The 23,760-nt window shown below is 39.4% G+C and overlaps 1 protein-coding gene and 1 pseudogene across 1 annotated transcript in view; one reads left to right on the plus strand and one right to left on the minus strand.

Annotated features, from left to right (window-relative positions):
• Positions 1 to 23,760, plus strand: part of LMNB1 (lamin B1) — a 67,361-nt gene that overhangs the window by 6,571 nt on the left and 37,030 nt on the right. The window lies entirely within an intron of this gene.
• On the minus strand, positions 8,236 to 10,111 carry LOC132362062 (protein S100-A2-like; annotated as a pseudogene).

Below are 23,760 nucleotides of genomic sequence, written 5' to 3' on the forward strand. Positions count from 1 at the left end.
GGATTGTTTGAGATGCTGAGCAAGTCAATTTACTGTCCCTTCATTAAAAAAATTTTTTTAAAAAGGATGTCCCGGGACTTCCCTGGTGGCATAGTGGATAAGAATCCACCTGCCAATGCAGGGGACACAGGTTTGATCCCTGGTCTGGGAGGATCTCATATGCCATGGAGCGGCTAAGCCTGTGCGCCACAACTGCTGAACCCACATGCTGCAACTACTGGAGCCCGTGCTCCACAACAGGAGAAGCCACCACGATGCAATGAGAAGCCCGTGCACGTCAACAAAGAGTAGCCCCCGCTCGCCACTAGAGAAAGCCTGCGCGCAGCAACAAAGACCCAGTGCAGCCAAAAAAATAAAACTAAAATTAAATCTTAAAAAAAAATAAAAGGATGTCCCAAGAAACACAGTTTAGTGTATTATAGGTATTAGACCTCAAAGCCAGTGTTTTCAAATTAATCTTTGAGATACTGGACAAAAAATCTGTTATTTAAAGCAGAATTTCATATATTTTCAAAACAGATGGTGCTTCTTTTTAAATATAATTTTATGAAAAGAAAAGTTTTTCTCAAAATAGAATAAAGTGTAATGTTGCTTGTATTTTTTTCACAGTATATATGCACCTGGAGATTTGTAGGCTTCCTACCTCCATCCTCAAGCAAGTTTTGAATAGGATAGGTTTGAAGTTGAGGGGATCAAGCCTACATAGTATATTCCTTTGGGAAAACGACATTCCTCTGATTTTACTTTGTCAGTACGTTAGTAAGGAAACTCCTGTTGGGAAATTTGTATTTGTGTGTTTTCGTTAAAAAATGTGTACAGATGTTCACGTGCTACTCGCATGTATAATTGGGACACTTGTCAGTCACAGTAGCCTGAGGTACAGTAGTGTTAAGCAAGAGCACTACATGAAGTTGCACCTTCCTACATTTTGTGACTTGGGGCAGGTATTAATACTTTAATTCTTTGAGCTTTCATGCCTCATCTGTGTAATTGGGATAAGGCATAACTAGTAGTTTTCTGAATCTCAGGAAGAATTAAGAAACCCAGATCTTTTTCTAGCCTGTCATTTACTTGTCTTCATAGTAACGGATGGATTTTTATCAGAATTGGCTATTTGAAGAAATTAGGAAGTATATGGAAATGAAAGTAAATCAGATAAACTATTTTTTTTCTCTGTCTTTGGGGAGAAGGGGGTGCTGGGGATTTACTGTATATTTGGACTTATTGTATATGTTTACTCTGTTGACTTTCTACATATTTTGGTCACAGAATGAAATTTAGGTGCAGGGCTAAACAGTATCTGCAGGGTTGTTTTAACATTCATTTTTCAGTTTTCAAATCTAAACTAATAAATGCTAATCTGCTCTAGGGACTTTGCTTTGTAGGTAGGATAATTAATTGAAAAACAAAAATCTTGATCCCATGTATTACTTGGTCTTTTGTTTATGTCCTTATTTTGCCCTGGTAGAAGCAAGTTGCCAGTAACACCCTTGCCTTAATATGAGAGGTATAAAACTCCATGGTAAATATTACTTTAATTTTCAAGGGAAGAACAGGAAGGATAGACCCCTAGAATTGGTGTTAAAGTCTAGGAGACAGGTCCTAAGTAATGAAACCATCATGATGCTTCCTTCCCATGCTTTCAAAGGATGTTTGGTAGAGCATGATATCTTTTGGAGTTGTTTATTTAAACTAGGAGGTTAGACTAGGTAATCTTTTGGTGTACCCAGACTCAAGGAAGTAAACGCACAGAATGAAAGATAAAGCACTATAAAAATACGCTACTGAATGTTTTTTTTTTTTCTCCATATACTCCATATACTCCATTATGCTTGTTCTTTTCATTTGTCCAGATGACATCACCTCAGATATTTCTGAGCTAGAGATCTTTAGACTTTATATCATCACTGTGGGTCTATTTCATGCACAAACAGTGAGAATGACCCTGAAGTGTTAATTGGGTGACGAGACCCTGTCTAACTGAAGTTCCCAATTATTTCTGGGATCCAGGGAAGTTTCCTAATTAGAGTTTTTAAATTCTTTTTTTTTTCCAGTATATCTCTCTGATAAAAGGGATTGTGTTTTGGCTGTTATACTTGAGAAATTTTAAAAAACTAATTTTTTTGTCACACAAAAATTATATATTCATTATGGAAAATTAGAAAATACAAATAAACACCAAGAAGAAAGTAAAAGTCACCCTTAGTTCCATAAATAAGAGCTCTGAAGTTTTTCTTTTTATATCCACATTATTAATGAAAAATGGGTTCATGATAAATATTGATGCGTAACCTTCTTTCATGCTACACTGCTTTGTGAACTTCTTTACATGTCAGTAAATGTGCTATATCATCATTTTGAAGATACGTCAGCAGCTTTTAATGGGTAGGATTAGTTTACCGTGACCAGAGATGTCGGCTTTGCAGTGACTACCTAATTTCTCAGAGGCCATAGAGGGCCATGATTATCCTCTTCCCACTTTCTGACAATATCAAATTTTTTCTCCTGGTTAACATATTGATAAAAATGGTTAAATGTTAAACTAATTTACTGGTGAAATGTTAACCATTGGATAAAGTAATTACAACTTTGCCAATTTTTGATGCCAGTAACAGCATATGGGTGTCCATTTGGGGGAATTTATTTTTAATTTCTGCAGGTTCTTTTTAGTTCTCGATCGTTTTTATTGTTATGCTCATGTTGCGAACATAAAGGAGTAAAAAGATCCACATTTGGGTCATAATCTTAGGTTTCTGCTGATATCTTTGCTGTAGACCTAGATGATAAGTGAGACTTTCCCTAGCTAATATGTTTGCTTGGTCCTTTTTAAATTTAATTTTTTGCCTTTATTGCATTTGTGTTTATTGATCATAGGATTATAGCACTTTTACAGCTAGGAGGGGACTTGGATCATCTGATCTATCCAGCCCACTGTGTAGGTTCAGAAATTGAGACCTAGAGAGATTAGAATACTGGTGCAAGATGTGGGACAAAAAGAGCTAACATTTATCTTCTGCTTATTGTGTTTGCCAGGTACTATGCTAGATGCTTTACAGACACTGTCTTTTAAGTGTTATGATAACCCTGTTTGATGGGTGAGGAAACTTGAGGCTCAGAGAGGTTAGGTATTTTGCCTGGGATAACTTAGCAGATAAATGGCAGAGCTAGAATAGATCCTAGCTCTGTCTTCTAGCATTGTTATAGGGGTTTTACATGGATCACGCCATTTAATACCGACCTGAAGCAGGCTCATGGAGCACTGTCATCTGTGCTTGGACTTGAAGTCTTACGTAAGACAGTTGACTTTCAGGTTTGGGTGCTACTTTTGGAAATGGTAGTAGATGTGAGTTTTTCACAGTGATATTTGAGATAATTTTGGATTTGTCAGGAGGGTGCAGTAACTGAGGCAGCTGTTTGAAATACTGAGGGCTTCATTTGCTAATAAGGAAAGGGTAAAAATGAATTACTGAAAGAGACCTCTTTTGTCTTTTCTTCCTTGTTGAAAAACTCCTACTTTACTCCATGCCTTAATAATAACTTCAAAATAAACTAAAATCTCTAAATAAGTCTTGAATACTCATGGCAGAAATATTCTTTTCATTTTTTATTCAGCACACATTTGTGGAACAGGTACTGTTACAAAGTCCAAGCTTGTACTGCTCCCCACACAGAAGGCCAGTAAATCGAGAAACAAGTTGTTGGGGCAAGGAATAGTGACTTTATTTGGAAGGCCAGCACACCAAGAAGATGGTGGACTAGTGTCCCAAAGAACCATCTTGCCTGGGTTTGGGTGCTAGTTTCTTTTAGAACAAAGAGGGGGAGGTGAGGGGTAAAGTAAAAAAGGTGATACGTTGTTGCTAATATTTCCTGGTTCAGGCCAGAATGGGAGGGGATGTGTTAATTTCTTCTTTCCTGCATCCATTCCCAGGTGGGCCTGGTTAGGGTATTCCTAGTGAACTAAACCAAGGTATTTTAGCTTAACTGGGAGACAGGGTTCCTGGAGATGGCTCATTATGTATACTTTAAGCTGTAGGCAACATCCCTTTAATGATTAACTTACAGCAAAAGTAATAGAATGCAAAGGTTAACGTAGAAGAAACAGATCCAATATGGAGTCAGATTTGTTCTTCCCTATTACAAGTACTACATGCCAGGCCTTGAATCAGATGCTGGTAACAGGGAGATGGGACACTTAGTGCCTGTTAACAAGTTGCTTACAATGTAGTGAGGAAGACATAAAAAGCACTAGAGTATTGTGATACTGTAACTGCAATATGCTAGTACAGTGTAATAAGTGCTATGATAGCAGTAGCCACATCTTGCTATGGAGAGAGGGGCTACATACCACATAAGGCAGAGTAGGAGCTTCGTAAAGTTTTGAGAGACATCCCAGAGGAATTGGGGAGGCAGTGAAATCTGAGTGTTGAGAGATAAGTAGGGTTGGCTTCTAAATGGAAAACATTAGTAGAGGTGTTGTCCTGAAAGGCAAATAGTGCATCTAACTAGAGCTGTATATATCTATATAAATACTTGGTGTGAGGGATGGTTAGATTTTGGGTAATCAGGAGCCTCAAGGATTTCAGGCAGAAGAGTGGCATCGTCAGTCTGGCTTTTGCATGGAGGAAAAGAAGAGTAGAGGTAAAAACACTAGTACGGACATGTGGGGAGTAATGAGATGGCTCCTGAACTGAGGTAGGAAGTGGGAAAAGGCAGAAGGTGGATTTAAGAGATACTGAGCATGGGAGATTAGGGAGAATGGAGTCTAGGGTGACTGCTTCCATGCCTGGGCACCTGGGGAGATAGTGTTGCTCTTAACAGAGACTGGTAGGGCAGGAACAGATTTGGAGGACCCTACTCAGAGTTAGTGGTGTTAGTGAGTTAGTGAGTTGCTGGATTTCTAGATGGAGATGTCAGCTGGCAATTTGGAGTACTTCTCTGGAGCTCCGAGGAGATACTTGATTGGAGATACAGTTTTTGGAGCATGGTGATATTTGGGGGTAGAGAGAGAAAAGAAGAGGGGCGAAGTCAGAGACATGGAAAACATCTACGTGTGAGGACTAGGTAGGGGATAGAAAACCCACAATGAAGATGATAAGTAATGGCCAGAGAGGAAGGACAAGAATTGAGTTATGGAACAAGGAGATTTACAAAGGAATGGTAGTACGGTTTTGGTGTGATAAGGCCTAAAAAGTATCCATTGACTTTGGTTCGTGGGAACTTATTGTTGACTGTGAGGAGCATCTAATGCTAGAGAAGAGCAGTAGGGTCAAAGCCACTGACCATAATTAAGGAAGAAATGGGACTAAAGGTCATGAGTTTAGGTCATAAAGAGTGTTTGATGTGAAAGAAAGAAGACATTCTTAAAGGTCGATTTAAAGTAGATTCTTACTCAATGTTTATATAACACAACATTGGATAGGGTACCAGAACACTTACCCCTCTAACATTCTGCACTAAAAAAATGATTGCTTCACCACCTTTGCTTAAAACACTTTAAGTGGCTTCCAGGATAGTAGCTTCTAGGATAAAGCGTAAAAGCCTCAGTATTACCTAATACTAGGGTGACCGTATAATTTAGCATTCAAACAGGGTTACTTCCTTCTTGGTGTGAGAGAGGGAGCTATTGATAATTATGCTGGGACACTGGCATCAATGGAAATTGCCCTAGACAAACTTGGACATACCTAAAAGTTCTTCTCTTCATGAGCTGGCTCCTGAATGACTGTGGCTTCAACTCACACCATACTTGGTCTTGCTCTCTCCTCTCCAACCATGATATTTTTTATTCAGTCCTGTTTACCACCCTCTCTCTTAATAGGGCCTTTGCATATGCAGTTTCCTTTGTCTGGACTTCTCTCATCATTGGGTTAACTCCTCCTTAAACCTCAGATCTCTGTTTAATTCATTTCTTAGGGAAATCTTCCCTATCCGGTTTTTTAAATGTGAGCTTTGAAAAAAAAAAAAACAAAACCTGTGACTATCCAACAAACATGTATGTGTGTACATAATTTAAGGATTCAGAGATCTCCAAGACTTCTTATGAAAAAATTACCTTCAACTATTTTAACTGCTCCTTTGATATTTTTCTCGATATCTAAATGGCATTGTTGACTTTTTGCCATGGACGATGAGGAATTGAGTTTTTCATTTTGTTCTTCATAACAAATTTTTCTTCCTCTTATCCTCCCAATAGTCATACATTACATTTTAGTTGAGATTAGTTTAGATCAGTTTTGGTATATAAAATATTATTTCACTGTGTTCTGTAAATGCTTCTGTAGCACCAATTGGCTCATATGTGACTGGTAAATAGAGAAATGATATTATTGTAATTAGAGGTTGTATTGACTTATATATGACTTTTCCTAGTATAGGAGAGTCAGAATATCAAGAGTAGAGTTCAGAGGGAAAGAAAGCTCTGATTTCAACTCTATTTTAAGAAAGTTAAAGGAGTGCCTGCACCCAGGATTCCCTCCCCCAGAGAGGTGTGCACCACCTTTGTTCTTATAGCCGGGGTTGTGTTCAGAGTCTATTTCTATCTCTAATGTCTCAGTTCCTGCAAGCCAGCATGGCCACTCTGATGTTGGGCATCTCTGAGCATCTCTTGAGGCAGCTCTAGCCACACTAAACTGACTGCTTGCATTGTCCAAGTCATCTCCTGGAGTACTAATTATCATCATTATTATTTTTTAAAGTTTATTTATTTTTATTTTTATTTTTTAAATTTGTTTTTGGCTGCGTTGGGTCTTTGTTGCTGCACGTGGGCTTTCTCTAGTTGCGGTGAGCGGGGGCTACTCTTCGTTGTGCATGGGCTTCTCACTGGTGGCTTCTCTTGTTTTGCGGAGCATGGGCTCTAGGTGCTCAGGCTTCAGTAGTTGTGGCACGCAGGCTCAGTAGTTCCGTGGCATGTGGGATCTTCCCAGACCAGGGCTCGAACGCGTGTCCCCTGCACTGGCAGGTGGATTCTTAACCACTGCACCACCAGGGAAGTCCCTGGGGTACTAATTATGTTACTGCTGGTGCTCTGGTTACAAGGTTGCATAGGTTTTTAGTGGTTTGTTCCAACCTTATTTTTCCCATTCTTTGTTAATTTTAATATGTGCAGAATGTAAGAGTTTTCAGGAACACATATATTGTGTTATAGCAAAAATACCTATACTCTATGAACATAGTCCCCAGCAGAACTCAACAGTGTACTATACTTAGTTTCCCTTCCAGGTACCACCTTTTGATTGCCTGTAAAAATAGCATTTTTCCCACTTACTTAGTTTTGTCTAACTATAAAGAAAGATGATACCAGTTGTTAAAACATCAAGTCATTCAGAATCAGGAGGCTTTCTATTAGTTTTATCTTATTTAAAAGAAAATATTTATTTATTTATTTGGCTGCGTTGGGTCTTAGTTGTGGCACGCGGGATCTTCGTTGTGGCATGTGGGATTTTTCGTTGTGGCGCACGGGCTTCTCTCTAGCTGTGGCACGTGAGCTCAGTAGTTGCAGCACGTGGGCTCTCTAGTTGCAGCACGCGGGCTCTCTAGTTGTGGCGGGCAGGCTTAGTAGTTGCGGAGTGTGGGCTTAGTTGCCCTGCGGCATGTGGGATCTTAGTTCCTCAACCAGGAATCAAACCTGCGTCCTCTGCTTTGGAAGGAGCATTCTTAACCACGGGACCACCAGGGAAGTCCCAGTTTTATCTTATTAAAGAAGTATCATTTGGAGTCTGTGCTCTTTTCTAGTCTAGTTGTGTTTCATATAAGCATTGATAGTTTTGGTATAGAATTCTAAGTTGTAAAGAATATTACCTCAGGATTTTGAAGGCATGCTCTACAATTTTCTAGCTTTTGTTGTTGCTAAGAAGTACTAATGAGTGAAAAATTAAAAAGCTTGTATCATCTTTGTGGTCTAGTTCTTAAATTTCACAAGGATGTTCCTTGGTGTGGATCTTTTTCATCCATTGTGCTGGTCATTTGGTGAGAATTCTTCAGTCTGGAAATTCATGTCTTCAGTTCTTGGAAACATTCTTAAATTATTTTATTGATGATTTCTTCCTTTTATTACTTTTGGAGACTCCTGTTATTCAGATGTTGGACCTCTTAAATTGATCCTTTAGTTTTCTTATCTTAAAAAATCTTTTTTTCTCTGCTAGATGTTCTTAATTTTATCTTCCAATTTTTGCTGTCATATTCTAAATTTCCGATAGCTTCTTTTTATTCTCAGTGGTTCTTTATAGCATACAGATCTCATTTCAGTTTCATGGATGCAGTGGTTTCTCTTTTCAGAAGTCTCTTTTCCTTCATAGTTCCTGTTTGTTCCAAGTTAATTGCTTTTTCTAATTGTTTAGGTCTTTGTATCTGTCAGGAAACAAATAGATATCTTAATCAGAAAGGAAAACAATATGGACGGTAGATGCTTATAAAAAATTATTAGAAGGGTCAGAGAAGCAGGAACAATACCTCAAACACTGTAGAACGGATCTTCTTTGGGAGCTTTTATGTCTGAGGTCACCACTGAAACCAGTGAATTGAAAAAACAGTGTATAGCTATACTTCAGTACCAGGAAGCTGTCACTGCTGTTGCTGTAAGAACAACTGCCTCATGACACCAAGCAAACTGGAGAATGGACTTAGAATGGACGTTATTTCAGAAAAACTTTACAGACCGATATCCCTTATGAATATAGGTGCAAAAATACTGGCAAACCAAACCCACCAACATGTAAAAGGATTATACACCATCACCAAGTGGGATTTATCCTGGGAATGCAAGGTTGGTTCAGTCTGTGAAAGTAAACAGTGTAATATACCATATTAATAGAACGAAGGACCAAAACTATATGATCATCTCAATAGAGGAAGAAAAAGCATTTGACAAAATGTACCAGTCTTTCATGATAAAAATATTCAAATGAGGGATAAAAGGGAACTTCTTAACTGGGTAAAGGTATCTGTGAAAAACCTATAGCTAACATCATATTTAATGGTAAAGACTGACTGCTTTCTCCCTAAGGTCAGGAATAAGACAGGGTTGCCCACTCTTACCACTTATATACAACATTGTATTGGAGGTTCTAGCCAGGGCAGTTAAGGAAGAAAAAGAAATAAAAGGCATTCAGATCAGAAAAGAAGTAGTAAAACAACTACACAGTTGACGCTTGAACAGCACGGGGGTTGGGGGGGTGACTTTTGCAAGGCAAAAATCCATGTATAACTTATAGGCAGCCCTCTGTAGCCAAACAACTGCAGATCATGTAGTACTATAGTTTTTACTATTGAAAAAAATCTGCACGTAAGTGGACCCTTGTAGTTAAAACCTTTGATGTTCAAGGGTCACCTGTGTCTCTATTTGCAGATGAAATGATTCTAAGAAAATCCTAAGGAATCTGTAAAAAACAAAAACTAAAAACTCTTGAAAGCTAATAAACAAGTTCAGCAAGATTTCAGGGTATGAAAACAATGTACAAAACTCAGCTGTATTTCTGTAAACTAGCAGTGAACACTCCAAAAATGGAATTAAGAAAACTTCATTTTCCGTAGCATCAAAGAGATGAAGTACTTATGAATAAATTGAACAGAAGAAGTACAAGACTTGTACACTGAGAATCACAAAACATTGTTGAAAGAAATTAAAGAAGACCTAAATAAGTGGAAGGACATCCTATATTGATGGATTAGAAGACTTAATATTGGTATATATATATATATATATATATTTTTTTTTTTTGGCAGGGGGTTGTCAAGAAGCAAAAACGTCTACTGAATATAAAACTAAAAAAGACAGAGTCCTCCTGGGCCCAAAAGACCCATGGCAGGGAGCCAGGAGTTCTGCATCCGGGCTGCTCTGGGGAGCCCTGGAAGACGCCATTGCACACGGTAGTGATGAGGGGTAGAAGAGCAGTGCACTGCTGGAAGCCCACCTGCTGGTTGCTGTCCTCAGCCAGATCACCCATCAGCTTCAGGCCCTCCTCATCCACCTTCTCCCCCACAAAGCTGGGCAGCTCCTTGTGCAGAATTCCTTCATCTCCCCCTTAGTCAGCTTGAACTTGTTGCCCTCTTGGTTGGAGTACTTGTGGAAGGTGGTGACCATCACAGCCAGAACCTGCTTCAAGGGACTGGACATCTTGGATCTGGGGCTGCTGGTCTTGGAGGGTCTCCTGGGGAGGTGGAGGTTGGCTGTGGTTCTTCTGGGGCCATGAAAGCTTGTGGCGGACATTTTGGGGAGTATCCATCTGCATGAACTCTCCTCGAGGCGGACATCTTGCCCAGGTAACCAGCACTGAGACCTGGCCCCACCCAACAGTCTGTAGGCTCCAGTGCTGGGACGCCTCAGGCCAGGCCGCCAACCAGGTGGGAACACAGCCCCACCCATCAGCAGAGAGGCTGCCCTAAGACTTCCCGAGCCCACAGCCGTGTCTAGACACCTTAATATTGTTAAGATGGCAATTCTCCCCATATTGACCCACAGATTCAGTGCAGTTTCTGTCAGAGTCACAGCTGCCTCGTTTGTAAATTGACAAGCTGAGCTAAAATTTAAATGGAAACGCATGGTATCCAGAATAGCCAAAGCAATCTCAAAAACTGAAGGAGTCAGTTCCTGATTCCACAGTTTACTGCAGTAATGTGTGTGGTATTGACACAGGACAAAAGAACTTCAGGTTTTAATGACCCTGCTTATCAGCAACAAAATTGCCACAAAGACCAGGACGGTGGCCCCATGATACTGCTTTCTTTCATATCACTTATGGATGTATTAGAGTACGTAATTTGCATCCAGAAGCCTAGCTGCAAGAGATTCTGGCAAATGTAGTTTTTAGTTTTCTAGTTTAAGAAAGCACAACTGGGAGGGTGGAATGGCCATTGAGTGAGTCCATTCACAGAGTTTTTCTCAGAGGTCTGATGACTATTGTATGTCCTCTGTATTTAGAAGTAGGGCTCTAAAAATCTGATGGGAAGCTCTACGCATGAGTGGGGCTTCTTAACTAAGCTTCATTGTGTAACAGTGGAATCATTTCATTGGGAACACCCAGTATCAGTGTCTTCAGGTCTTCTCTCTTGGGCTTTGGCTGCACAGCGTGCTTTAAGCTGAGGGAGATTGAGAGGCGACATCAGCATCTGTAAAAGTCCACTGGAATTCTCCTGCCTTTTCAGTATGGTAGTGCTGCCTTTGGCTGTACCAGGTGACGCCAGGTCTGAGATTCTGTTTTACTCCTTAGAGAATAAACCTTTCCTCTTTTATCCTGGTGAATGAGGGGCCATTGGCCCAGGAACTTGGAGTGCGATCTGCTTTGCTTCTTAAATAGATTTTCATCTAGTCCTACTTCAGAGTACCAGGGTATCTCTTGCTATCAGCAGTATCTGCAGTATAAATTAGGTTACTTCTCACATAGCCCTGTGTCTGGCTTTGGGATTCAGCACTCTTGGGTGGACTAAGCTCGTTTTCACTCATCTAATTTCAGCTTCTAAAATTTTGTTCTTTCCTCGTCAGTTGTTTTCATTGTGAATTTGTTCCTCAGTTGTTTAGTTGCGTTTCTGGAAGGGGTAATAGTGGAGTAATGTCTAATGTGCCATCTTTACCCAGAAGTTACATCAGGTGTTCTTGCAGCACTGTGTACTTTTTTGTCTTTCTTAGACAAGAAAGTTGCTGACAAGTTTGATTTGTTAAGACAATTTTGTGTGATTGATTGATTCCCTTATTAGAGTGGAACTCTCTGTGGACAGGGCTAGTGTCTGATGTTGCTTCTTCTTGTATCAGCACATTTCCTGCACTCTCTAGGCCCCCCCAAAATAATTATTGACTTAGTAATAACCATTTTTGTAGGAGACTATTTTCCTATAAGATTGGGTTGCATATAACCCATAGAGGAGCAGTGAAATAACTAACGATATTAGTAACTGTATTGTTGGATAAAATCTGGGTTTGAAAAGTGATTTTCTGATGTGAAAAATGGCTATTGGCATAAAATCAGTCTCTTTCTGACCACACTATATAAAATGATCACCCTCCCCTCTTCTCTCTCTCTCTCTCTTTTAAAAATAAATTTATTTATTTTATTTATTTATTTTAGGCTGTGTTGGGTCTTCGTTGCTGTGCGCGGGCTTTCTCTAGTTGCGGCGAGCAGGGCTACTCTTCGTTGCAGTGCGCGGGCTTCTCATTGCGGTGGCTTCTCCTGTTGCAGAGCACAGGCTCTAGGTGTGTGGGCTTCAGTAGTTGTGGCACGCGGGCTCAGTAGTTGTGGCTCGCGGGCTCTAGAGTGCAGGCTCGGTAGTTGTGGCGCACGGGCTTAGTTGCGCTGCAGCCTGTGGGATCTCCGTGGACCAGGGGTTGAACCCGTGTCCCCTGCATTGGCAGGTGGATTCTTAACCACTGCGCCACCAGGGAAGTCCCTCTCTAACTCTTTATTCTGATTTATTTTTCTTCAAAATACTGTTTACCCCTACTGTATAGGTATTTGTTTATTGTTTGCTTCTCCCCAGTGTAAGATACCTTCCATAAGATCAGATGGTATATTTTGTTCGTTGCTGATTTCCACTCACCCAGATCAGTGGCCTGGCATATATAACAAAGTTGCGATTGTTGGTTCTGTTTTTCCCCAATAAGTCATTTTTTGTTAGGACTTAAACTGTATGTGTCCGCTCCCCACTCTTTTGTCTGTTATGTCAGTGGATTTCTTTTGTTCAGAGAAATGGTCTGTGGTCCAGTGTTGGTCTTATTTAATATTTTTCCTAATTTTAATCTGATTGCAATTAGGGTTTGCCTGATTTTGATTGGGTTGTTGCTAATGTGTTGACTGCTCAGTTTATTGAATGAGTAGTAGAATTTTATTACCACCAGAAATTATCCATTGCACCTTCTGAGTTTGTTCAGAAGCATCTTAGTCTTTTGCTTGTGTCAGAGGAGACCCTTGTTAATGGAATTGTGATAACACGACTTTCTGGAGATTTTGTGTATTAAATTACATTTATCTTAATTGTAGAGAAGTTCATTAATTTTCCATAGTAGAAATATTGTGGCTCACATTCCTTCTCCCTTTGGAAGGGAAGATACTTTGAGGACAGTATTGAAGCTGATAAATGAATGTTAGGGCAAGCACATTTAATATGCAGCTTGAGTCTATTATTTTGAGATAGATTACTTAGTTTCAGGACAGAAGGTTTTTGTTTGGGCATATTAATAACCTTTACCTTGAGCCCAAATAAAGTTTATTTTTCCTCTAAAAGTCTGGACCATGGCTAGATAATAAAAATGGCATGTTGATTCTGAACTCTAGGTATGAAGAGAGCCTCAGAAATGGGATTATTTGATAGTCACTTGAATAACTGCACTAGTGTTGAGTGGTGTTCAACTGCCACCAGACAGCTGTTCAGAAGAACCTTGCAGTATATTAACACAGAGCTCAAACAGCTGGGCCTAACTGGCCTGGCTCTCCATGTAGAGTGGATCTGTTTTGAAGGATTTAAAAATCTTTGTTTTGTGGATATGATTAGAAATAATTTTATTAAGAATGGTTCCTGTTATCTGATTGCAGGTAAAAAACTAAATGGCTTTTCCCTTTCATTCCCTGTAATTTGTTTGTTTTTCTAAATAAGAATGGTCCTGAGGTGAATGTCAGAGATGAGTGCTGAGTTAAGAAAGGTAGCTGGACACAGGCCTTGAAATCATTGGCATGAGTTCTTCTTGTTGGTCTTTCATCTTCCTTTGTAGTCTCATTTCCATCTAGGAGATTATAAATTAGGAAAAATTATCAGTCTGAATTTATTGAGTAGCTACTCTTATATAAGATAAACCTGACAATCTATAATAGCTTCTCAAAATTGCTAAGAAGTTATCTAAGCAACCAGAGAGTTGCCTAGTATTTTGCTATAGAATATTATGAATGGGATTTAAAACTGACCTCAGAGTCAGTTTTGGTTTCTGTAAGCTGTTGTTTTATCTGACATGTGAAGGCAGTCATTTAAAAAATCCAGATATTTGAATTTCTATTTTTTATCTTTAGAAACATGAATGTTTCTTGTCTGTTTTTTTCAGATGTGTAGCTTTTAAAAGTCTGCATTCTTAAGTCTATCAATATTATACTTCGGGTGAATTTTTCCATAAGAATACACATCTCCAACAGAATTTATTCATTTAGCAAGCATTTGGTGAACACAAATTCTTGCCCTTATCTATTCTTGTATATATGCAGTGTAATAATCTTTGGTGGGTTTCATGGAAATGCCATTTAATATCCAAAAACTAATTTTGTATACCTTTTTCTAGGTATGTAATTATTCTATCTCTAAGAGACCATCTAATAATTTAGGTCTCATTTTGAATTGCTTAATGTAACACTTTGTTCTTATATTTCTGTATATGAGAATCAATGAACAAGGACAAAAGTACTTGAGAAAAAAGTGAAAATTAATGGCACTTGTAAAAGAAGGAAGCCAAACCCAAGCATGTGTATAGATCCCATACTGAAAATGAACATGGATTCTTTGTTCACGGGTACATAATAGGTGATTTAGAGAAGCTGAGTTCAGGGACTTCTGTGGCTGTGTTACTAGTCAAACTAGAGAATTCATTCAGCTGAGCGTCTGTGATATATACTGACTTGTATGGTATAAACTGACCAGTGAAATATTAACAGGAAGGCAATAATTTGCCAATACCTGATTCATTAAAACTGTTCTGTAATGAGTTTCAGATTATGTCCTAAGTATGTGTTTGTCCCTCCAGTTCTGCTTCTTAATTTTTGTTTCACACTAATTCTTCCCTGTTTAAGTGGTCAGTCTAATTTTTCAAGTGTTAAAATTACAGTATGATTAAAGTAGTTATTATATACTTACTAGGTCTTAAGTTATTTTTTGTGTCTTATATATATGTGGTATGACTTTATTTAAATGCTCTACAGTTACTACCTAACAATGATGCATTTACCCTCATTCATTTTCCAGCAATTCTGTAATTGGTTGCATTTTCTTTCTTTCTTTTTAAAAAAAATATTTATTTATTTTGGCTGTGCTGGGTCTTAGTTGCAGCACGTGGGATCTTCATTCTGGCATGCAGGATCTTTAGTTGTGGCACGTGGACTTCTTAGTTGCAGCATGCAGGCTTCTTAGTTATGGCATGCATGTGGGATCTAGTTCCTCAACCAGGGATTGAACCCGGGCCCCCTGCATTGGGAGTGCGAAGTCGTACCCACTGGACCACCAGGGAAGTCCCGGTTGCATTTTCTAATCTCCACTTCCTTATTGGTGGGAGTAGTCTGGAATGGGGTACCCTTAGACAAATAAAGGATACCCCTGAGGGAGTGGGAGACTTGAGTCATCCAAACAGAAAGGGTAGTACAGAGTCCTAAGCGAGCAGACACTGAGTTCCAGAGCCCGGTGGTTCAGTGCAGAAGCCAGGGTTGAAATGCTGATCCTAAAACAAGTCAAGTTCAGAGAGTTGGTAAGTTGAAAAACCAAGATGATTAAAGCAGTGAAGTACAGTGGTATTGCTGGTAGTCAGAGGTGGTCAGGAGTAATTCAGAAAGTAGCAAGTAACGACTTGCATTTAGGTTAATCCTACAGGCCTCAGGAGATTATAAAGACAGGTCTCAGATTGTTAATTAGAACCAGGTTCTGTTGGGGAAGTACATCACTGAGGCTATGTCTGTTACTCTTGACTCACTGCTATAGAATGTTAACAGGAATGTAAATGTATCCTTTCCAGCTGATTATTTTTTTTAATGGTCAGATATTTGATTAGACCTGGTTGCTTGCTATGACTGGCAGTCAAGCTTACTTGAAATGAAAGCTAATTTTATTTATTTTTGTTTATAGATAAGATTTTTAAAATATTTATTTTATTATCATTTATTTTTGGCTGCGTTGGGTCTTCGTTGCTGCACGCGGGCTTTCTCTATTTGTGGCGAGCGGGGGCTACTCTTCATTGGGGTGTGCGGGCTTCTCATTGCAGTGGCTTCTCTTGTTGCGGAGTATGGGCTCTAGGCACGTGGGCTTCAGTAGTTGTGGCTCATGGGCTCTAGAGTGCAGGCTCAGTAGTTGTGGCGCACAGGCTTAATTGCTCCGTGGCATGTGGGATCTTCCCGGACCAGGGCTTGAACCTGTGTCCCCTGCGTTGGCAGGCAGATTCTTAACCACTGCGCCACCAGGGAAGCCCTAATTTTGTTTATTAAGGAAGGAAATTCTTAATTAGAATAGAGTGTTAACTACATTTTTAAAAACTTTTTTCCTAGCTGCAATTAAAGTTTTGGTTCTCACGTAAACATCTACAGTAAATCGGTATGTTTTCTGACTTACACTCAGCAGTGTGCATACATGAGAACGTCTCCTTATCTGGAGGTTGGAATAGGCAAGTCAGTAAGTGAACAAATCCAGTTAGGAAATATAGTCAAAGAAAAATGCCAGTCTCTTCAGTGATACTTTCTGATAACTTTGGATTCCTGTCTAAATTACTCTTTGTTCCAGAGCATTGTCAGATGTTACTCTGTGCTTAGGTGATGTGTATTTTTCTATTCATGTGCGAATGTTTTATGATGTCAGTTTTGCAAGTTTCTGCACTTTGACCGTGTGCTGGTAATTAGCTCAAGACTTCCTGCATCATTTTTTTAAAAATACATTTATTTTATTTATTTATTTTTGGCTGCATTGGGACTTCATTGCTCCACGTGGGCTTTCTCTAGTTGTGGCGAGCGGGGGCTACTCTTCGTTGCAGTGGGCGGGCTTCTCATTGCAGTGGCTTCTCTTCTTGCGGAGCACGGGCTCTAGGCACGTGGGCTCAGTAGTTGTGGCTCGTGGGCTCTAGAGCGCAGCCTCAGTAGTTGTGGCGCATGGGCTTTGTTGCTCCGCGGCATGTGGGATCTTCCCGGACCAGGGCTCGAACCCGTGTCCCTGGCATTGGCAGGCGGATTCTTAACCACTGCACCACCAGCGAAGCCCTCCTGCATCTTTTTTTTTTTTTTTAAGATAATAAGGGTTTTTTTTTTTTTTTATGATAATAAGGGTTTATTTCTCACTCCTATGTCCCATAAAGGCTCAGCTGCCACTCCGTTCCATATCTCCATACTGAAGCCACGCTGATGGAGTAGCCTCTCCTGGGAACATTTCCTGTCATTGAGACAGAGGGAAAGAAAGATGTGAAACTATGTTCTTAGTGTCACTTCTGCCCACTTTTCATTGGCCAAGTGAGCCCGTAGCTACTCTGGAGTTCAGCAGGGCAGGCTTTTATTTATTTATTTTTGTGTAAGTATATTTATTTATTTTTGAATTTTATTTTATTTTTTTATGCCACAGGTTCTTATTAGTTATCCATTTTACACATATTAATGTATATATGGCAATCCCAATCTCCCAATTCATCACACCACCACCACCACCACCACCCTGCCACTTTCCCCCCTTGGTGTCCATACGTTTGTTCTCTACATCTGTGTCTCAGTTTCTGCCCTGCAAACTGGTTCACCTGTACCATTTTTCTAGGTTCCACATATATGCCTTAATATATGATATTTGTTTTTCTCTTTCTGACTTACTTCACTCTGTATGACAGTCTCTAGATCCATCCATGTCTCTACAAATGACCCAATTTCGTTCCTTTTTATGGCTGAGTAATATTCCATTGTATATATGTGCCACATCTTCTTTATTCATTTGTCTGTCAGTGGGCATTTAGGTTGCTTCTGTGTCCTGGCTATTGTAAATAGTGCTGCAGTGAACATTGGGGTGCATGTGTCTTTTTGAATTATGGTTTTCTCTGGGTATATGCCCAGCAGTGGGATTGCTGGGTCATATGGTAGCTCTATTTTTAGTTTTTTTAAGGAACCTCTATACTGTTCTCCATAGTGGCTGTATCAGTTTACATTCCCACCAACAGTGCAAGAGGGTTCCCTTTTCTCCACACCCTCTCCAGCATTTGTTGTTTGTAGATTTTCTAATGATGCCCATTCTAACTAGTGTGAGGTGATACCTCATTGTAGTTTTCATTTGCATTTCTCTTAATAATTAGTGATGTTGAGCAGCTTTTCATGTGCCTCTTGGCCATCTGTATGTCTTCTTTGGAGAAATGTCTATCTAGGTCTTCTGCCTATTTTTGGATTGGGTTGTTTGTTTTTTAAATATTGAGCTGCATGAGCTGTTTATATATTTTGGAGATTAATCGTTTGTCCGTTGATTCATTTGCAAATATTTTCTCCCATTCTGAGGGTTGTCTTTTCGTTGTAGTTGCCTTTGCTGTGCAAAAGCTTTGAAGTTTCATTAGGTCCCCTTTGTTTATTTTTGTTTTTATTTCCATTACTCTAGGAGATGGATCAAAAAAGATCTTGCTGTGATTTATGTCAGAGTGTTCTCCCTATGTTTTTCTCTAAGAGTTTTATAGTGTCTGGTCTTACATTTAGGTCTCTAATCCAGTTTGAGTTTATTTTTGTGTATGGTGTTAAGGAGTGTTCTAATTTCATTGTTTTACATGTAGCTGTCCAGTTTTCCCAGCACCACTTACTGAAGATGCTGTCTTTTCTCCATTGAATATTCTTGCCTCCTTTTTCAAAGCTAAGGTGACCATAGTTGCATGGGTTTATCTCTGGGCTTTCTATCCTGTTCCATTGATCTATATTTCTGTTTTTGTCCAGTACCATACTGTCTTGATTACTGTAACTTTGTAGTATAGTCTGAAGTCAGGGAGCCTGATTCCTCCAGCTCCATTTTTTCCCCTCAAGACTGCTTTGGCTATTCAGGGTCTTTTGTGTCTCCATACAAATTTTAAGATTTTTTGTTCTAGTTATGTAAAAAATGCCATTGGTAATTTGATAGGGATTGCATTGAATCTGTAGATTGCTTTGGGTAGTAGAGTCATTTTGACAATATTGATTCTTCCAATCCAAGAACATGGTATATCTCTCCATCTGTTTGTATCATCTGTGATTTCTTTCATCAGTGTCTTATAGTTTTCTGCATACAGGTCTTTCGTCTCCTTAGGTGGTTTTTTCCTAGGTATTTTATTCTTTTTGTTGCAGTGGTAAATGGGAGTGTTTCCTTAATTTCTCTTTCAGATTTTTCATCATTAGTGAATAGGAATGCAAGAGATTTCTGTGCATTAATTTTGTATCCTGCAACTTTACCAAATTCATTGATTAGCTCTAGTAGTTTTCTGGTGGCATCTTTAGGATTCTCTATGTATAGTATCATGTCATCTGCAAACAGTGACAGTTTTACTTCTTCTTTTCCAATTTGTATTCCTTTTATTTCTTTTTCTTCTCTGATTGCCGTGGCTAGGACTTCCAGAACTATGTTGAATAATAGTGGTGAGAGTGGACATCCTTGTCTTGTTCCTGATCTTAGAGGAAATGGTTTCAGTTTTTCACCATTGAGAATGATGTTTGCTGTGGGTTTGTCGTATATGGCCTTTATTATGTTGAGGTGGGTTCCCCCTATGCCCACTTTCTGGAGAGTTTTTATCATAAGTGGGTGTTGAATTTTGTGAGAAGCTTTTTCTGCATCTATTGAGATGATCATATGGTTTTTATTCTTCAGTTTGTTAGTATGGTGTATCACATTGATTGATATGCATATATTGAAGAATCCTTGCATCACTGTGATAAATCCCACTTGATCATGCTGTATGATCCTTTTAATGTGCTGTTGGATTCTATTTGCTAGTAATTTGTTGAGGACTTTTGCATGTATGTTCACCAGTGACATTGGTCTGTAGTTTTCTTTTCTTGTAGTATCTTTGTCTGGTTTTGGTATCAGGGTGATGGTGGCCTTATAAAATGAGTTTGGGAGTGTTTCTTTCTCTGTAATTTTTTGGAAGAGTTTGAGAAGAATGGGTGTTAGCTCTTCTCTAAATGTTTGATAGAATTCACCTGTGAAGCCATCTGGTCCTGGACTTTTGTTTGTTGGAAGATTTTTAATCACAGTTTCAATTTCATTGCTTGTGATTGGTCTGTTCATATTTTCTATTTCTTCCTGGTTCAGTCTTGGAAGGTTATACCTTTCTAAGAATTTGTCCATTTCTTCCAGGTTGTCCATTTTATTGACATAGAGCTGCTTGTAATAGTCTCTTAGGATGCTTTGTATTTCTGCGGTGTCTGTTGTAACTTCTCCTTTTTCATTTCTAATTTTATTGATTTGAGTCCTCTCCCTCTTTTTCTTGATGAGTCTGGCTAATGGTTTATCAATTTTGTTTATCTTCTCAAAGAACCAGCTTTTAGTTTTATTGATCTTTGCTATTGTTTCTTTGTTTCTATTTCATTTATTTCTGCTCTGATTTTTATTATTTCTTTCCTTCTACTAACTTTGGGTTTTGTTTGTTCTTCTTTCTCTAGTTCCTTTAGGTGTAAGGTTAGGTTGTTTATTTGAGATGTTTGTTGTTTCTTGAGGTAGGATTGTATTGCTATAAGCTTCCTTCTTAGAACTGCTTTTGCTGCATCCCATAGGTTTTGGATCATCGTGTTTTCATTGTCATTTGTCTCTAGGTATTTTTTGATTTCCTCCTTGATTTCTTCAGTGATCTCTTGGTTATTTAGTAACGTATTGTTTAGCCTCCATGTTTTTGTGTTTTTTACGTTTTTTTCCCTGTAATTGATTTCTAATGTCATAGCATTGTGGTCAGAAAAGATGCTTGATAAGATTTCAATTTTCTTAAATTTACTGAGGCTTGATTTGTGACCCAAGATGTGATCTATCCTGGAGAATGTTCTGTGCGCACTTGAGAAGAAAGTGTAATCTGTTTTTGGATGGAATGTCCTATAAATCTCAATTAAATCTATCTTGTCTATTGTGTCATTTAAAGCTTGTGTTTCCTTATTACTTTTCTGTTTGGATGCTCTGTCCATTGGTGTAAGTGAGGTGTTAAAGTCCCCCACTATTAATTGTGTTACTGTCGATTTCTTCTTTTATAGCTGTTGGCAGTTGCCTTATGTATTGAGGTGCTCCTATGTTGGGTGCATATATATTTATAATTGTTATATCTTCTTGGATTGATCCCTTGATCATTATGTAGTGTCCTTCCTTGTCTCTTGTAACGTTCTTTATTTTAAAGTCTATTTTATCTGATACGAGTATTGCTACTCCAGCTTTCTTTTGATTTCCATTTGCATGGAATATCCTTTTCCGTCCCCTCACTTTCAGTCTGTATGTGTCCCTAGGTCTGAAGTGGGTCTCTTGTAGACAGCATATATATGGGTCTTGTTTTTGTATCCATTCAGCAACCCTGTGTCTTTTGGTTGGAGCATTTAATCAATTCACGTTTAAGATAATTATCCATATGTATGTTCCTATTATTTTCTTAATTGTTTTGGGTTTGTTTTTGTAGGTCCTTTTCTTCTCTTGTGTTTCCCACTTAGAGAAGTTCCTTTAGCATTTGTGTAGAGCTGGTTTGGTGGTGCTGAATTCTCTTAGCTTTTGCTTGTCTGTATAGCTTCTGATTTCTCCGCTGAATCTGAATGAGATCCTTGCCGGGTAGAGTAATCTTGGTTGTAGATTGTTCCCTTTCATCACTTTAAATATGTCCTGCCACTCCTTTCTGGCTTGTAGAGTTTCTGTTGAGAAATCAGCTGTTTACCTTATGGGAGTTCCCTTGTATGTTATTTGTTGTTTTTCCCTTGCTGCTTTCAGTGATTTTTCTTTGTCTTTAATTTTTGCCACTTTGATTACTATGTGTCTCGGCGTGTTTCTCCTTGGGTTTATCCTGTATGGGACTCTGTGCCTTCTGGACTTGGGTGGCTATTTCCTTTCCCATGTTAGGGAAGTTTTCGACTATAATCTCCAAATATTTTCTCGGGTCCTTTCTCTCTCTCTTCTCCTTCTGGGACCCTCTAATGCGAATGTTGTTGTGTTTAATGTTGTACCAGAGGTCTCTTAGGCTGACTTCATTTCTTTTCATTCTTTTTTCTTTATTCTGTTCCGCAGCAGTGAATTCCACCATTCTGTCTTCCAGGTCACTTATCTGTTCTTCTGCCTCAGTTATTCTGCTATTGATTCCTTCTAATGTAGTTTTCATTTCAGTTATTGTATTGGTCATCTCTGTTTGTTTGTTCTTTAATTCTTCTAGGTCTTTGTTAAACATTTCTTGCATCTTCTCACTCTTTGCCTCCATTCTTTTTCCGAGGTCCTGGATCATCTTCACTATCATTATTCTGAATTCTTTTTCTGGAAGGTTGCCTATCTCCACTTCATTTAGTTGTTTTTCTGGGGTTTATCTTGTTCCTTCATCTGGTACATAGCCCTCTGCCTTTTCACCTTGTCTGTCTTTCTGTGAATGTGTTTTTTGTTCCACAGGCTGCAGGATTGTAGTTCTTCTTGCTTCTGCTGTCTGCCCTCTGGTGGATGAGGCTATCTACGAGGCTTGTGCAAGTTTCCTTATGGGAGGGACTGGTGGTGGGTAGAGCTGGCTCTTGCTCTGGTGGGCAGAGCTCAGTAAAACTTTAATCTGCTTGTCTGCTGATGGGTGGGGCTGGGTTCCCTCCCTGTTGGTTGTTTGGCCTGAGGCGACCCAACACTGGAGCCTACTCGGGCTCTTTGGTGGGGCTAGTGGCAGACTCTGGGAGGGCTCACACCAAGGAGTACTTCCCAAAACTTCTGCTGCCAGTGTCCTTGTCCCCACGGTGAAACAGAGCCACCCCCCGCCTCTGCGGGAGACCCTCCAACACTAGCAAGTAGGTCTGGTTCAGTCTCCTATGGGGGTCACTGCTCCTTCCCCTGGGTCCCGATGAGCACACTACTTTGTGTGTGCCCTCCAAGAATGGAGTCTCTGTTTCCCCCAATCCCGTCGAAGTCCTGCAATCAAATCCCACTAGCCTTCAAAGTCTGATTCTCTAGGAATTCCTCCTCCCGTTGCCTGACCCTCAGGTTGGGAAGCCTGACATGGGGCTCAGAACCTTCACTCCAGTGGGTGGACTTCTGTGGTATAAGTGTTCTCCAGTTTGTGAGTCACACACCCAGCAGTTGTGGGATTTTATTTTATTGTGATTGCGCCCCTCCTACTTTCTCATTGTGGCGTCTCCTTTGTCTTTGGATGTAGGGTATCTTTTTTTGTGAGTTCCAGTGTCTTCCTGTCGATGATTTTTCAGCAGTTGTGATTCTGGTGCTCTTGCAAGAGAGAGTGAGAGCACGTCCTTCTACTCCGCTATTTTGAACCAATCTACTTGCATCATTTTTAATGAATGAAAAATAATAATACAACTAGAAAACTATGACAACAGTTATGTTCAAGATGTTAACTTGCTGCTTGGCCCATGTTTGTCCTTGTTGTGCTTATATGGCATATAAAACTTACTGATTTTTGGCTTCTTAGCAGATGGAGACTTGAGTGTAAGCAAAAATTTTTTTCATGACCCATCTAGCTTTGGAAATTGGCAAGGTAATAGGGAGGACATCTAGGAATGTGAATTTTAGAGATTATAGAAGTGTCACAGTTATTTTTTCTTGTGGGAAAAGACGTGATATTTTACATCGCATAAAAAAAGCAGAGTGAATTTTTGGGGGGAGTGTATGGGGGATTTTCATTTAACAATTACGAAAACACTCATTGTCTACAGGTTGTCTATACAGAAGACAGAGGAATAATATGTCATGGCCATTGCCCTCAAAGAGTTCCCAGTCTCTCAAGGTAGCTAAGTATATCCACAAATAGATAGGATCAGTATGGTAAGTGTAATATAAGTATGTGCAAGGTACAGAAATAGTTTTCGACTCTTCCCTCAAGCCAGGGCATATAAGGGGTTAGCTTTTATTTGTAATTTTAAGCACATTTCCAACTTCTGATGTATATCTGCTTAATTTGTTCAGTAA

The sequence above is a fragment of the Balaenoptera ricei genome, chromosome 3 (assembly GCF_028023285.1).
Source record: "Balaenoptera ricei isolate mBalRic1 chromosome 3, mBalRic1.hap2, whole genome shotgun sequence".
Lineage (NCBI taxonomy): Eukaryota > Metazoa > Chordata > Mammalia > Artiodactyla > Balaenopteridae > Balaenoptera > Balaenoptera ricei.